The sequence below is a fragment of the Equus caballus genome, chromosome 3 (genome assembly GCF_041296265.1).
Source record: "Equus caballus isolate H_3958 breed thoroughbred chromosome 3, TB-T2T, whole genome shotgun sequence".
NCBI classification, from domain to species: Eukaryota; Metazoa; Chordata; class Mammalia; order Perissodactyla; family Equidae; genus Equus; species Equus caballus.
In genome coordinates this window covers 84,401,500-84,416,447 of record NC_091686.1, presented here as the reverse complement: position 1 = coordinate 84,416,447, position 14,948 = coordinate 84,401,500, and the positions used below count along the sequence as shown (strand labels likewise).

General features: G+C 43.4%; 1 long non-coding RNA gene across 1 annotated transcript; it reads right to left on the bottom strand.

Moving 5' to 3' along the window:
• Positions 1-3,218: 3,218 nt before the first annotated feature.
• On the bottom strand, positions 3,219-6,115 carry LOC111772910 (uncharacterized). Its single transcript, XR_002807046.2, has 3 exons — positions 5,929-6,115; positions 4,024-4,164; positions 3,219-3,381 (listed from the first exon to the last, which is right to left on the bottom strand). It is a non-coding gene; the product is annotated as an uncharacterized lncRNA (long non-coding RNA).
• Between the last annotated feature and the right edge of the window lie 8,833 nt (positions 6,116-14,948).

The window sequence follows — 14,948 nt, the reverse complement described above, 5'->3', positions numbered from 1 at the left end:
ACCTGTGTCTGAATGAATGTATTGCCTTTTGCACTGGGTTGAATGATGGCCCCCAAAAGATATGTCTATGTCCTACTCCCTGGAACCTATGCATGTTACCTGACCTTGCAGATATAATTAAGTTAAGGATCTTGAGATGAAGAGATCATCCTGGATTATCTGGATGAGTCCTAAATCCAACGACAAGTGTCCTTATAAGAGACACACAGAGGAGAAGACAGACAGAAGAGGAAGAGGCGATGTGACCACAGAGGCAGAGACTGGAGTGATGCAGCCAGGAGTCAAGGAAAGCCAATAGCCACCAGAAGCTGGAAGAAGAAAAGAACAGGTTGTTTTCAAGAGCCTCCAGAGGGAGCATGGCCCTGTTGACACCTTGATTTGAGGCTTCTGGTCCCCCAGAACTGTGAGAGAATAAATTTTCTGTTGTTTTAAGCCACTCAGTTTGAGGTAATTTGTTACAGCAACCACAGGAAGCTAACATGTCCTCCTAAGGACGTTTTAACTTTAACAAACGCAGTATATTGAGTGATAATAATTGCATTGGACATTGTCAGTCTGGATCCAGCATCTGAATCCCTTCCCTGCCTTTAGGAATGCATCAGATACATCATGTATGATTTAGTTTCACTCTTGTATAATTATTCAGTCTGTAAAGTCCTAGCCTTTCACATTTGGTTGAAGACCTGGGTGAGCTCTGGAAGTTATACTCACTCTATCCTCTTCTATCTGCACTGTCTCCTCCCATTAACTGAAAGCTCCTTGAAGACAGGAACCCATTCCCCATAATGTTTAGGAGCACACAAATACTAGCTGTGCATTTAGTACTCTCTGACCATAAAACAGAAAGCCTAAATGGCTTCCATGAATAAAGAAGACCAACAATACTCTTAGAGAGTTAAATTCGTAATGAATCTCCCTGTTTCCAGCCTCTCCCATCTATACTCCATCTGTAGCCAGACTGACTTTTCTAATATGTAAATGTAATGATTCTCAAGTATTTTCATTGGCTCTCTATTGTGCAAAGTCCAGAGGTAAAAACCACTTGGAAGGGACAAAACATGGAAGGGACTTCACAACCTGGCTTCAAACTTCCTTTCAAACTAATCTATCATCTTTCCATTCTCAACCCCTATCTCTTACCAGACTCCTCCCTCACCACAGCCACCCTCAATTTTGCATGTCTCAAGGGCACCATGTTCTTTCAGGCTTCAACTTGAATCAGACTGGGATACTCAATAACCCCCAACATGCTGGTCTCTTCACCTTCAACACACCATTTCTGCTCCCTCTACCCTATAACTGTTTGAGGCAGAGATGGCACTTTGTGTATACCAAACTATTTCGATTTCCTCCTGGACACACTGGAAGATTACATTTTCCAGTCCCACTGTATCTAGGTGGGGTCATACGTCTAGTTCTGACCAATGGTATCTGGGTGGATATCATGTCACTTTCTGACCCAGCTGCTAAAATGCCTATGGGATTCTCCAGGCTCTGTCTCTCCCCTCATCATTTGATGGCTGGATGTGGAAGACTTCAAGGTCCCAGAGGACTGTGGAGTCATAAGATGAAAGGATCCTGGGTTCCAGAATCATCATATGAAAGACCACACACTCAATACTCAATTAGAAGTGAGAAAGAAGTGTTATTGTGTTAAGCACTGAGATGGGCTTGTTTGTTATGGCATTATCCTACCCTGACTAATACATTCATCCTTGAACAGCTTCTGAGTATTAATTTCTGTGAGTTGCCCTCAATCCTCCTGGAAGGAGTGAATCACTCCTTTCTTGGTACTTTCATAGCACTTAGTGGTTGTTCTTTTTCTTAACAAAAACTTCAAAATTATGTTTAATGATAGAATTAATAGAATGATATCACAGATTGCTTGGAAAACTGTTTTTAAAAATCACTCATAGGCTTATCACTTTAACAATGACTTTTATAATTTTTGCATAATTCCTTTTTCTCTTTAATATGCACATGTTTTTCACAGCATATTTTTTTAATGTGCTCTTTATTTCTGTGTCATTCCAAAAATTATTTTAAGGCAGGGATATGAATAATTTTGCATCTTACTTTTTCTCTTCATATAACGGCATAAGTGCTTTTCCTCGTTGATTCTTCATAACCATCATCTTTAATGAGTGTACAACTTTGCATTAAATAGATTGGCTGTAATTTATTAATTATTCCTCTGTGTTGAGGCATTTGACCATGGTCATTTTTATTATAGATAATAATATGGTGGATATCTCCACAAATACAGCTTTTCATATTTTTTACCTAGGATAGATTCTCAGAAATGGGTTTACTGGTGTGAATATTTTCATTGGCCTTATAGTTATTTCCAAAGTGCTTTCTAGAAAGAGCTGTACTAACTTACAGTGCCAAGAGCAAAGTTTAAGAATGCTTATATTACTGCATCCTCTCCTTAATCATTTATACTATCTTTAACTTAATTTTTAAAAGATTGAACTTTATATTTTAATTTACTTTGGCTTGATTACTAATTAAGTTACAGCTTTCTCCATGTGATTATTTACTCACATTTTCAATTTGGTTAATTATCTGTTTGAGTCTTTATATAGTTGTCTATTTTTAACTATTTGTCTGTTTGTTGCCTATATTTACAATGTACTTAATAAAGATATCAACCGTTGTGATATCATCCACAGCCATTCAAATTTATTCATTCAACAAATACTTATTGAGCGCCACTTTGTGTCAGGTACAGTGTAGGTACCATGGACACATCAGTGAACAAGTCTGAAAAAAATATTCCTGTCCTTGTGTTTCATGTCTCTCATTAGACAGTAATTATAGGTTTACTTGTATTACCTCTGTCCAAGTGTACTGTGAGTAACTAGAGGTCAAGAATGAGATTGTAGCTTATTAATTTGATTTCTCCATAACCTGTCATCACATGCTTGGCATGTAGAAGATGCTCAATGCTCAGTTGTGCAGAGAGAGACAGGCCTATAGTGCAAAATGTTCAAAATTATGTTTCCAGGTCCCTAACCTCTGGGGGCATTTTAGCTTAATGCTTTGCATCCACTATAATAAAAACTGGTTTCTCTACTGCCACCAACCCAAGAAGGGTACGAACTCCATGGTTATTAACCATGGCTGCCCATCAGACTCATACAGAACGTTAAGAAAACAAACCCATCTTGTTCCCAGAACCCATTCCCAGACCAACTAAATCATAGTCTCCAGTATTTTTAAAGCTCCCCATCAATTTTAGTGTGCATCCAGGATTGAAAACCACAAGAGAGGCTGAAATGTTTGAAGGAGCATCAGGTGAGAGGAACTGGAAGGCATTTCTTCTAGCTGGTAGGCAACAGAGCTGATTGAGTTCTTTGCTTCTCTTTGACTTCCTTCCTGTATGTAAACAGCACCCATTCATCCAGGCCCATTCCTTATGGAGAGTGACAGTGATGTAGAAAAAGTCCAGAGCCAATATTTGATGGAAGGGGTTATTCACTTTAGACCATCAGTGTAACCCTGAGAGCTACACTCAGATGGAAGCTCTGTGAGGGCAAGGACTTTGTTCTGTTTACTTTGTGTCCCCAGAGCCTAGTGCCATGTCTGGGGATGCTTGTTAAAGCACCTAGCCCATCCTGACTAATCCAACCCTTAAATCCCCTGTGAAGACTTTCCCTCTTCCCCCAGGAATAAATGAAACCCATCAAGAAAGTACTATTATCATCCACCATTCCAGAGACAGAAGGAAATGTTGTGACCCAAACGGCCCTCACTACCTAGGACTTCTCTTCCTAGAGCTATTTTCGGCAGTCTGATATTAGCAGGTGGCATTGCATTGACAGGCGAGTTCCTACAGGCTGGCAGCAGAAGCAAGCACAGCAGCCCTGCCACTCCTAAGAGGCTGATGTCACACCAGCTACTATCAGAGAGGAAATGAGGGCTTTCTGTACAGCCCACTTAATGCAAAATGGTTTAGAATGGGGCCTATTTTAAAAGGACCATCTGGTATAAATTCACATACTAAAAAGGGATACATACCAAATCATCTCCCATCCTCCTCAGAACATCAAAGTTATCTTCGCAGTCTTTTCTTCCACCCCTAGATAATGCAAAGACCAAAGAAAAGTTCTTTTGTTTTCTTCCCTCAGGAATGTTCAGACCAGGCCTCATTATGTAAGTCTGGAAAAAAAGCAGTTTTTACTTGATACCTTGAAATACTATTTTTATAAGTCAATCACTCTTTTTTCTTATAAATTGGGACCACTTGCTTAATTAATACTCACTGGAAATTAAACCTGATAACATAACCGTCATATGCAAATGAAAAATTGGGGGATTCTCTGGTATTTGTGCCGAGGATGAGTTTCCTACAGCCTGTTTCTCCACCATGTAGTAAACAGGAAATACCTCTTAAAGTTTTTGAAAAACTCGACCATGGAAGAAAACAGTACAGGGGTACACTGGGCAATCAAGAGGTTTTGTTGTTTGACCTTCATAAAGAGATGTTTGCCACTGTTGGTGTCTTTCCCCTTGGGGATTTATCTCTTGAAATCGAGAAGAGACTCAGCTCTTGAGAAGAGCCAGAGAGATGTCAGATGGCATCTTGTTCTATTTCATAAAGACCAGAATTCTTTACAGTTCTCACAACAGCTTTGATTGCTCAAACAACTTGGGTTACCATCTGGGTTTCTCCAGGGAAAATAGTGCCCTGGCGAGCCACCATCCTTTCGACTTTTGTTTCAAGCGTTTTCTATAATCCCCATAATGTGGAAGGTCGAACAAGGAGAGCATGCTTTATTTCCTGGTCAGACAGAATGAGATGTATTCCCCAAATGTTCATGTTCTGCTTCATAAGGTTTAGAGGTAAAAGAAGCTTTAGAGGCAGAAGAAGTTCCTCTTCCTCCAGCCTGAAAGTGTCTTGCAGAACTTCGGGCCGTTAGGAAATATAAGAATTCCTCCATTACAACCCAGAATCAGTTGATGTCTTCCAATACATCTCAAGTAAATGTCAAGCTTTTCCAACTGAACTGAGAGACATTTAAAAGGGGTATTTAGGTGGAACATGGTAGGAAGCCGTAAATAGCTTTAGGGAAGAGGCAGGGTTATCTTGGATTTGTAGGTCTTGCAAATATTTATGCAAGGTGCTAAAAAGTAGCATCTCTCCTTCTTAAAATTATTGGCCAAAGTGGGCTTATGCCTTTCCTGTGTAAGTAAATATTGCTGCAGCATTCTAAACAGATTTATTAGGCCTGTCACCAGCAGCCAAATATTTATATAAGCTCCATGGGTTGAAAAGGTAGTTTAAGGAGACTGTTTTAACCACAGCTTTGTAAATGTTTAAGGTAACATCCTGTCTCTTTGAAACCGTCCTACCTAGCCATATCATCACATTTATAATAAAAAGACAACATGTTCAAAGTGATGCATTATTTCCTGCCATCCAAAGTTAGGCTTCTGTCCTTTTATCATAGCCAAAGTGAAAAAAAGAAATGATTCTAGAGCGATCCTTCTATGCAATACCTGGGAAGAAGCCACTGAAAATACTAGTGGGAGTTGGGAGACAGAAAATGTGACTGTTGTGGCAGATGTAAATAAGATGGAATAATTTTAAATAAGGAAATTAGGCCTTGCTTAGAACACACAGGTATATTTAATAGCTGTATTCATTTTTCAATCAATCTATTCTGCTTCACAATTGCCTCAAGAACTACTAATGAAGTTTGGTCCCCAAGTCTGGTCTGGTTACCAGAATAAATGTGTGTGTGTGTGTGTGACTAGCTGAGTGAATTCTGAGCTTTGTTAAGCTCTGCTCGGTCTCATTTGCTTGTGGTCTTATTGGTCTCAATAGCAGACTATGTTGCGTCAGTCAGGACTCTTTCAGTTGCAAGTGAAAGAAATCAAACTCAAAGTAGCTTAAACAACACAGGACATGCATTGGCTTACATAGTGGGAAGGTCCAGGAGATAGAGCTCCAGGCGCAGTTGGATTCAGGTGCTCAGAGTTGTTGCCAAAATTCCTCTGCTTTCCTTGGTATTGACTTCACTCTCAGGCAGGCTGTAGCTACTGTGGTGGCCAAGATGAGCACCAGCAACTCCAGACTTTTTTCCTACCAGCTTAGCAAACTACAGACAGAGACCTGGTCCAGACTGGGATACAGGGCTCTTCACAATAATCATTGTGACTTCGTATGCCTCCCCTTGGAACCAGGGGTAGCCTATGGGTGTTGGGATCAGCTGTGATGTAAGCCCATTGATTGAAAGAAGGGGAGGTATAATTACTGGAAAAAAAGCTGAGTAAAGTAGCAAAAGAAGGAGTTTGCTGAATGAGCAAAAGTGATCGATACCTTTTATAGTTATGCACAATCACAAGAAGCTCATTTTCAGATTCTAAAGATGACATTAAGATATACTCACTGAGCAAGTATCTAGAGACGGGAAGCTACTGGCAAAACTGGTAGTGAGTGACATGGCCAAGACCTCACTTCATGCAGAAATTTAGAGGATGAGGGAGATGAGAAAAATAATTCATTTGTGTAGAAATTTACTAAATACTCATCACTAAGAATTTCAACAGATCCGCCCAAATTTGCTAGCATTTTAGTATCATTAACCTAATGGCATAGCTAAGGACTAAGACAGTTTATCTCAAACATAGGCCCTGTTTCACCTGAGGGGCTTATACAATGTAGATTCCTGGAGCCCAGACCTCCTTGTCATGCTGTCTTGGAATAGGACATCTGAGTTTTCATATATTCTCTAGGAAATTTTTAATGAACTGGCTTACATGATAAAATCTGAGAATTTTAGACAATGGGGTGTATGTTTCCATTTAATTCCATTTGATGTTTGCTCAGCACGTGGTTGGCTGACATCTTGTTGATGCTACATGCACAAGAAACAATGGCCCCATCTTATGACTGGATTACAGAAAGAGTGTGTTAGACAACAGAGTTAGTATGGTAAATTGAATTATCAAGCCCAGTTCTTCATCTCCAGAGTCACATCCTTGCCTTAACCTCAAATTGGCAGAGGCTACTTCCCTGCCTCTTGACTTTGAGTTTGGCCATGTATCTTGCTTTGGCCAATGGAGTGTGGACAGATGTAACAGTATACAGTTCTCAGGCTAGGCCTTAGGCCTTCAGTATTTCCACTTGTCCTCTTGCAGTTTTGCTAAAGCTCTGGGAGGAGATTCCCCTGAGTAGTGCTGCCTTTTATTCTGGGCCCAAAGTGAACACGTTTGGAATGGAGCTCCTCAGGTAAGTCCAGCTGGACCTACAGCTTGAAGCAGAGCCTCCCAGACAAGCCAAACCTAGATCAGACAAGCTCACTGATAGATTCATGAGAAAAAGCGATTGTTGTTTTAAGTCCCTGAGTTTGGGGGTGGTTTGTTGCACAGCATTGTGGTAGTAACAGCAGCTAACCAATACAGTTAGGGGCAGTAAGTATCTTTGGGGGATTGGTTTGGTTTGTTTGGGGTTGACTGCCTGCCTGTGTTGAGGAAGGCAATTTGGAGAGTAAGCAGTTGCAATTTCACCAGGAGGGGTCTCTCTGGGTGATAGGCAGCCCTAGCTTTGTGGGTACCCAGAGGACATAAAGATGAAGCCTGCATTCATTGCCAGTTCTGTCATTGTCAACAACAAATATTGAGGGCACTTATCTTATGCCAAGTGCTGGGTGGGGATTGCAAGAGGTTAAGGTAGGGCCAGCACTCTAGAAAAGCTGTAATCTCACTGACCATACCTGGGCCTCGTTAGAAATTCCGTCTGAATGTATAGACTCAGACTGGCCTGGGCTTTCAGGACATGCTTGTTGAGAAATGACATCCTTAAAGGGAAAAAATTCTCCCTCATTCTACCCACTATCCTAATCTTTACACCTAACAAGACTTCATCAAAGAAGTTTCCAAGAAGCCAGGAGTTGAGTGGATTGACTTGTAGCTGGTGAATTTCAGCCATCCTTCCTCCCTGGCAGTTCCCAGGGTTTCAGGAGACAAAGCTGATAGCTCACTTGACATAGGAGCTATAACCAAAATCCCTTTCCTCCCTGATGCCTCTAGTCTTACTCTCTGGTTGAGACCGCCACCCATGACCAGCTACAGAATTTGCGGAGCTCAGCGCAAAATGAAAATGCGGGGCCCATTCTGACATTACTCAGAATTTCAAGACAGTGACCACAGAACGTTAAACCAGGTGTGAACCCTTCTGAGCATAGGACCTGTTGTGACTACACAGGTCTCACACCCAGGAAGCCAGTCCTACTGCCTGAGACTGCCCATCCATCAGAATGGTTAACTCGACTGAGGGCCAACCCCACAAAGAAATCAGCTGTGTCCTCACCTCTAGCCCGCTCCAGGGGCTGAATAACAAGAGTGGGTACAGCAGAGACTGGGAACCATTTTGCAATCCCAGCACCCCTCCAGCTGGGCCTTTCCCCGAAATCATTCCAAAAATATTTGCGAGCCCCCCCAAAGTGCTTCAAATGCAATTCACACTTGCCTGTGGGTTTGAGCGATCGCAGCTGTATTGCAAAGGTTGCATAACAAGGGCACAGTGTCTATTCTACTGCTGCACATGGGGTCCTGCCCAGGACTCAGGACAGCATAGAAACGTGAGTGCCAGACTGCCGAGGTAAGACAATTGTCCTGGTGCCATAGCAGCCCCAGGGGCTCCTGACACACTGAGACTGCTCAGCACGTGCAGACATTTGGCAAACAGACCTTCCTTTGAAGTCTAGGCAAAACTGGGCAAACTTTCCTGCCTGGGAACATGTGGCTGTCAGTGGCAGGAAGGGTAGAGTGCAGGTCCCATCTTTCCTCCCCCACAGTTTAAGAGCTAGCACTTCTTTTTCCACAGTGTCACAGAGCTCTAAGGCCTCATCTACTCCTTTATGATTTTTGCAAAACTCAGCACAACGCCTAAGACTGAGGTGAAATTGCCCACTCTGTGTGCTCCTCATTTCCCTTGAAAGAAATGAGAAAGAGGATGATTTGGCTAAGGGTGGACATCATCCAAATCAGTGATTCTCAAAGTGTGGTTCTCAGACTAGTGGCATCAGTAACCTGGCAACCTGTTAGAAATGCAAATCCCAGGCCCCACCCCCAAGCACCTAAATCAGGAAAGCCTAGGGCAGGGACCAGCTGTCTTTCAACAAGCCCTCCAGGTGATTCTGATGCACTAGGAGTCTAAAAAACGGACCTCATTGCCTGAAAACATCACACCAATGATTTTCCACAGTGGGCATTTTAAGGACTGTCACAACCGTAATCACCAAGGTGAATCTATTTGCCAGGTACTGTACTAAGTGCTTTTACAGCATGATTATCTTTATAAGTCACCTGGGTTTTGGAATTTCGCTATAGCAGCCTGAGCTAAGACAATTGGGAATCCCTAAAATGATGCTGCCAGGCCTTTATGGGACACAAGTGGGAGGTAGTGTGTTCACAGTCAGCATCAGTATCGGTTTAGCATGTACCATACACAGCAGCTATCCTGGGCTCTTGGCATCTTCCACCAACAAAGCGAGACAGTGTGACACAATGGAAAATAGGGCGTAACTGAAGTATGCAACCAATTCCTACTTTATAATTACAGCTGACACTTATTGAGAACTTGCTATGTGCCAGGCCTTGTTATGAACACTTTATAGATTATTATCCTAGCTGAACAGTAGAGGAAATGGGAATGCATATAGGTTAATGCATATGTTGTTTGTTTCAGGTTATGCAGCTAGTGACTGATGGTACCAGAACTCAGACTCGGGCAGTCTGGCTCCAGAGCCTGGGCCCTCAGCCACAATTCTACCTCCTCGCAAATGCAGCCTGAAATAGAGATTGGCCTCAGAGAAAAAGGTGCCCTGAGCCCTCCTTGCCTCAGCCACCAACAGAAACCAGCTCTGAAAGGAGCCACAGAGGTTCACTTGGTTTGGCCCTCAGCCACAACCCAGAGAAGGTGTTATTATCAATGGATGAAATAATCAAGGGTCTTAGGTTAAAAAAAACTTGCTCAAGTTTATTCAACCAATAAGTGGTGGCTGAATCCACGAGCATTTATTACATGTGTGTTTAGTTTGGTGAGAGTCTGGTGGAGTGTAAATAAGGAGAAGTCCTGGTGCCTTAATGGAGTCTCCTCCTTGAGCTGTTTGCACCAGCTAGGGCTGGAGCCAGAGTTCTGTGTGAGCCTGGCTCTTCCCGCAGAACTCCCAGGGTCTGGCACGCGGCTTGTTTGCTGGTGGTTGTGCTAACATGCTGGTCTGGTCCAGCAGGTAGCTGGGAGGCCTCTCCTTACAAACATCCAAGCCCTGCCCATGGCTCCGTGCCACTGGGCACAAGACTGCTGCTAACATCTTATCTGTCACCAGAAAGAAGGGCTTTAGGGAAATGGCCCTTGTGGACCTGCCTGGGTTATGGCGACTCCTGCAGTGAGGAGCAAGGTCAGAGATTAACCAGAGGGCCAGCTCTCAGCGGGACTTTGTAGGGACAGCATCTGAGACAAGTTCTTCTCTTGATTGGCATGAAGTGAAGAGGCTGATGAGGACTCTCTTGTGGGGTGCTTAAAGCAACCCACTGGGGAAATTGACCCATGTTCCCTGGGATTTGGAGAGACCAATATTCCTGCCTAAAATGTCTAAAAGCAAGTGTGGAGTGGAGGAGCAGCTTGCCTGAGAAAGGTTCGTGCTTGCTGAGTTTGGGATGGGGAGGGCAAGGATGTATGCGTGCTTCCCAAGCCGAATGTGGACCCCCCAAGGAAGGGACCTGGTGGTGGGTCATCTCCAAAAGAATCTTGCACAAGGGGGCCTCCTGGAGGGGCGGGGTGACCCAAACAGAGAATCAATCAGAAGCCAGAGACTGGGCAGAGGGCAATTGCAGCCAGTCAAAGGAGACAACACGTCAAAGGAACCTCAGATGTGAAATCCTGAGGGCCCTAAGGATCCCAGAGAAAGAGTAACCTTTGAGCACACAAGACACAGAGGGCCCTAATGTCAAACTGCAATGACAACTTTGCACTTGTCCCCTAATTCACCCAACCTCCGCATGCCACTCCATCCTGACCCTTGAGAGTAAAACAGCACCTAGAAGAAGAAGAGGAGGTAGAGTGAGGAAGGGAGAAGAGAAGGACTGCATCCTCTTCCACTGCAGGCCCCTTGCCTGGGGCAGTTCAGAGCTGGAGGAGGAGAGAAAGTTCTCATCGGATGAGAGTTCAGAGTTTTAATATTAGACCCGACTGGACTTTTAACATCTGAAAATGACCAGAAAAACTATGGGATCTGCCTGAGATTTCACCCAATGGGCAGTGAAAAACAATTCAAGTCCGCAGAGTGTCTGATGGGAAATGGTGAGAAAGGGAAAAGTTGCTTTCTAGTTAAAATTGTGATGTTCAATTCATTCAGATATACATGTTCATATACTACACACACACACACACACACACACACACACCTCTCTTTGCATATATGTTCAAAGTATAAGGTTGTCCAAAAAAAGGCAGATTGGTGCTACATGGTTCAAAGATGATGCAGTATTATGACAGTTGTAGAAAAAAGTCATGTCTACAAAGGATGAAGCAAATGCCAAGGATACTTCTTGGATCTTTGGAGAGAGCATGGCCATACATCAAGAATTTGTCATAAAAAGTCAACACATGACAAATACACAGGAAATGGTGAGAAGTGTTCAGGAATGGGTCCTCAGGGTGAAAATTCAGTAGGCTCAATGCAGGGCCAAGTGTCCACTTTGTAACAGATGATCAATTATTTCATTTCTTTTAGTGGACATTTTGTGGGTGCTCACAGTGTCCTTGGAACCATCAGGATGTATGGATGTTCTTTTCAAATGATAAGCATTTCCATCACCTAAGTGGAATTTCTTATACTCTTAACTCAAAATATAATTAGGTTGCCTTCTTTTAAAAGACCTATCTTTCACAGGATATTGTGTGTAGTCACAGAACCCTAATTTTCTAATAGAATCTCTATTTTTGACGAAGTGGAAAGGTATGTGTAATGAAGCAAAATCAATGTCATTCTCTATGGAGGAGAAGCAGAATGGCAGATCTGTTGGGGTGGTGGCTGTCTTTCACTCTATTTGGGGAAATAGAGTGGAGACTTTTGAACTTGGAGAAAATTTACCAGCCAACGCTTAAATATACTTTATACATTTTAGATTAAGCATTTTTTAATCATGCACACAGTCTTTGAAGAAAGGAAAGCTATTGATCAAACAATGTCTCAAGCTTAGTAACTAAACAAAGCCTCATGTATTATTTAAGGTACAAACTAAGAGATCCCAAGCACGAAGCCTTCAGTAAGATGCAAGTTTCTTTCTCTCTTACGTAACAGTCCAAAGCGAAGCAAGTGCTCTTGGGTGCAGATGGTTCTAATCCGTGAGCTCATCCATGCACCTGGGCTTGGAATCGCTACCCTCCTCACTGTGGCTTCCATTTCTGGTCTAACGATGCTGCTCCAAACACGACTGCCGCCATTTCCCAGTGCTTGGGCACGCCCTGCATGTTGCATGCATCACTTCCTCTAACTTCGCATTGGCCCAAATGTGGTCACGAGGCCACAAGTAAGGCTGGATCATATGGTCTGTTGCTGGGCACCCAAGTGCCCAGTGCCAACCCAGGCCTCTGTTACTAAATGAAAGATAAGAGGATGAATACAGGGAGTGGCAGGGGGTGACAGAAGTCTCCTCCATGCCTCAGGAATTACTAGGAAGAAATTAAGCCTGTAATTTCATTTATCAAACATTTATTGGATGCTTCCTGTGTGCTGTTTTCTATTTTACTATGGACATAGTCTTCCAAGAAAAAAGGTTTCATTAGCGTGATGCCTTTAAAAGGAAAATTCCAACATATTTTAACTAAATTCACAGAACCATCCCTTACATACTCATTTCTTTGAGGCAAACCCTTTTTCTTCTCACCTGGCATCAACTGAATGTTTTGAACACCCACAGATGACATGGCACTGGATGAGCTCATAGTGACATAAAGAGCTGGCATAATAGTCACTAGGTGCTAGAAACCAAACCGTTTTGGTCTGGCAGGAAAAATAATTCCCGGATTGCAAGTGATTGTCGTGAGGCCTTTTGCCATGTGTCATTCTCTCCTCATTTTCATACTGCACATTCAGTTCTACCCAAAATAAATACTTTAAAGTTGGCCTTTAGGAGCAGAGGGAACTATGAGAGGCAGAAGCCCTGGGGTTGATACTGGCTCTCCTGCTAAATAGTTGTGACCCTGAATAAATAACAGACGGAGCTTAGGTTTCTGGTTCATGAATTCCTCCAGCAAACATGCATTTGTCACCTGCCATGCAGGCTCTGGGCTAGATCCATGGAGGTAGCTTCCGGCTCTCACCTGCTTGGGTTCTTCACGATGCAGTAGGTATCCCAGCCTCTGTGGACCATAGAGATGAGGCTATAACCTCATCACACACAAAGCAAGCAAATATTTGTGGCATTGGTATTTGTGGCAGAGACTGCTAATTATCCCCCAGTATTCATTCTCCTGTTCTTCCATTGTAATAAAATCCCTGATTTTCACTTTGGCACAAGGCTACCCCTTCCATCCTCCTTGGTAGCTAAGGACTGCCACGCAACTAAGTTCTGACCAATGGAATGTGAGTGGAAGCAATCTGCACAACTTCTGAATTATGCCCTGAAAAATAAGAGGCGTGCTCTTGCACTCCTTTATCCCCCTTCCTGCTGGCTGGAATGTGAGCATGGTGGGGAGTCATCTTGGACCATGTCAATGAGGATGACACCCAAGGATGACAAAGAAACAAGATGGAAGAAACCTGGTACCCTGTATTAGTTTTCTATTTCTCTATAATAATTCATCCCAAAATGTAGTGGCTTAAATAACAAACATTTATGATTTCATAATTTCTCTGGGTCAGGAATATGGGCATGGGTTTGCTGGGTCTCTCACAAGGCTGCAATCAAAGTGTCAGCCAGGACTTCCATATCTCAGAGCTCAACTGAGGTAGGATCCACATCCAAGCTCACTCATGTGGCTGTTGGCAGCCGTCAGGTCCCAGGTGGCTGTTGACCTGAGACATGAGTTTCTAGCTATGTGGGCCTCTCCATAGGGTGGCTCACAGCATGGCAGTTGGCTGCCCCCAGAGTAAGCAAGAAAGTGAGAAAAAGCCAGCAAAATGGAAGACAGGCCTTTTGTATCTCAATCTCAGAAGTGACATCCCATCACTTCTGCCATGTACTGTTTGTGAGACGGGAGTCACTGGGTCTAGCCCACACTCAAGGGGAAGTGATTACACAAGCCGTACAAACCAGGAGGAGAGGATCATTGGGACCCATGCCTCCCATAGATCCTGACACCATGGAGTGCCTGCTCTTCACTGGTCTGTTTGTGCTACAGCCATCATGAGAAAGTGAAATAAATGCCTGTCTTCTTTAAAGCAGGGTCTGCGTTAGAGTGCCACACTTGTATTCTAATCGATAGTGTTGGATTTGTTTCATTCTATGAAACATTTCCCCAATGAGTGACAACCTTACAGTAGACATTTTCTGGAATAACTGCCCAGCTAAACCTCTTTCTCAGAAAATATCCCCCTTCCTCTGCCTCTGCCCCATCTCTCCTTTCTGGGAACTTCCGTGGGCGTTTTTGTAACAAATAACTCTAGTCCTCCGGGCTCCATCTAATTAAAGAAAAGATAAACAATTGACCTAAGGTGGGCCAAATCTGTCCCACAGGCATTTAGAACTAGGATCCAGAGACCCTGGTCCAGAGACTCTTGAGAGCAGGACATCAGGCAAAGCTAGGACTGGGTCTGCGAGTACATGGGACATAAGAAAGCCAGCTCGCAGAGAGAGAAGGAAGAGGCAGATGTGCAGAAAGAGGCCTTTGGAGTGGACTCAGCTCGTGGCTTCCTGTTCCAGGTCCTGCTGAAGCCTGGCTCGAGCCCCTCCCCGAGTGTGTGAAATGCTTTATACCATTCCAAAGATAC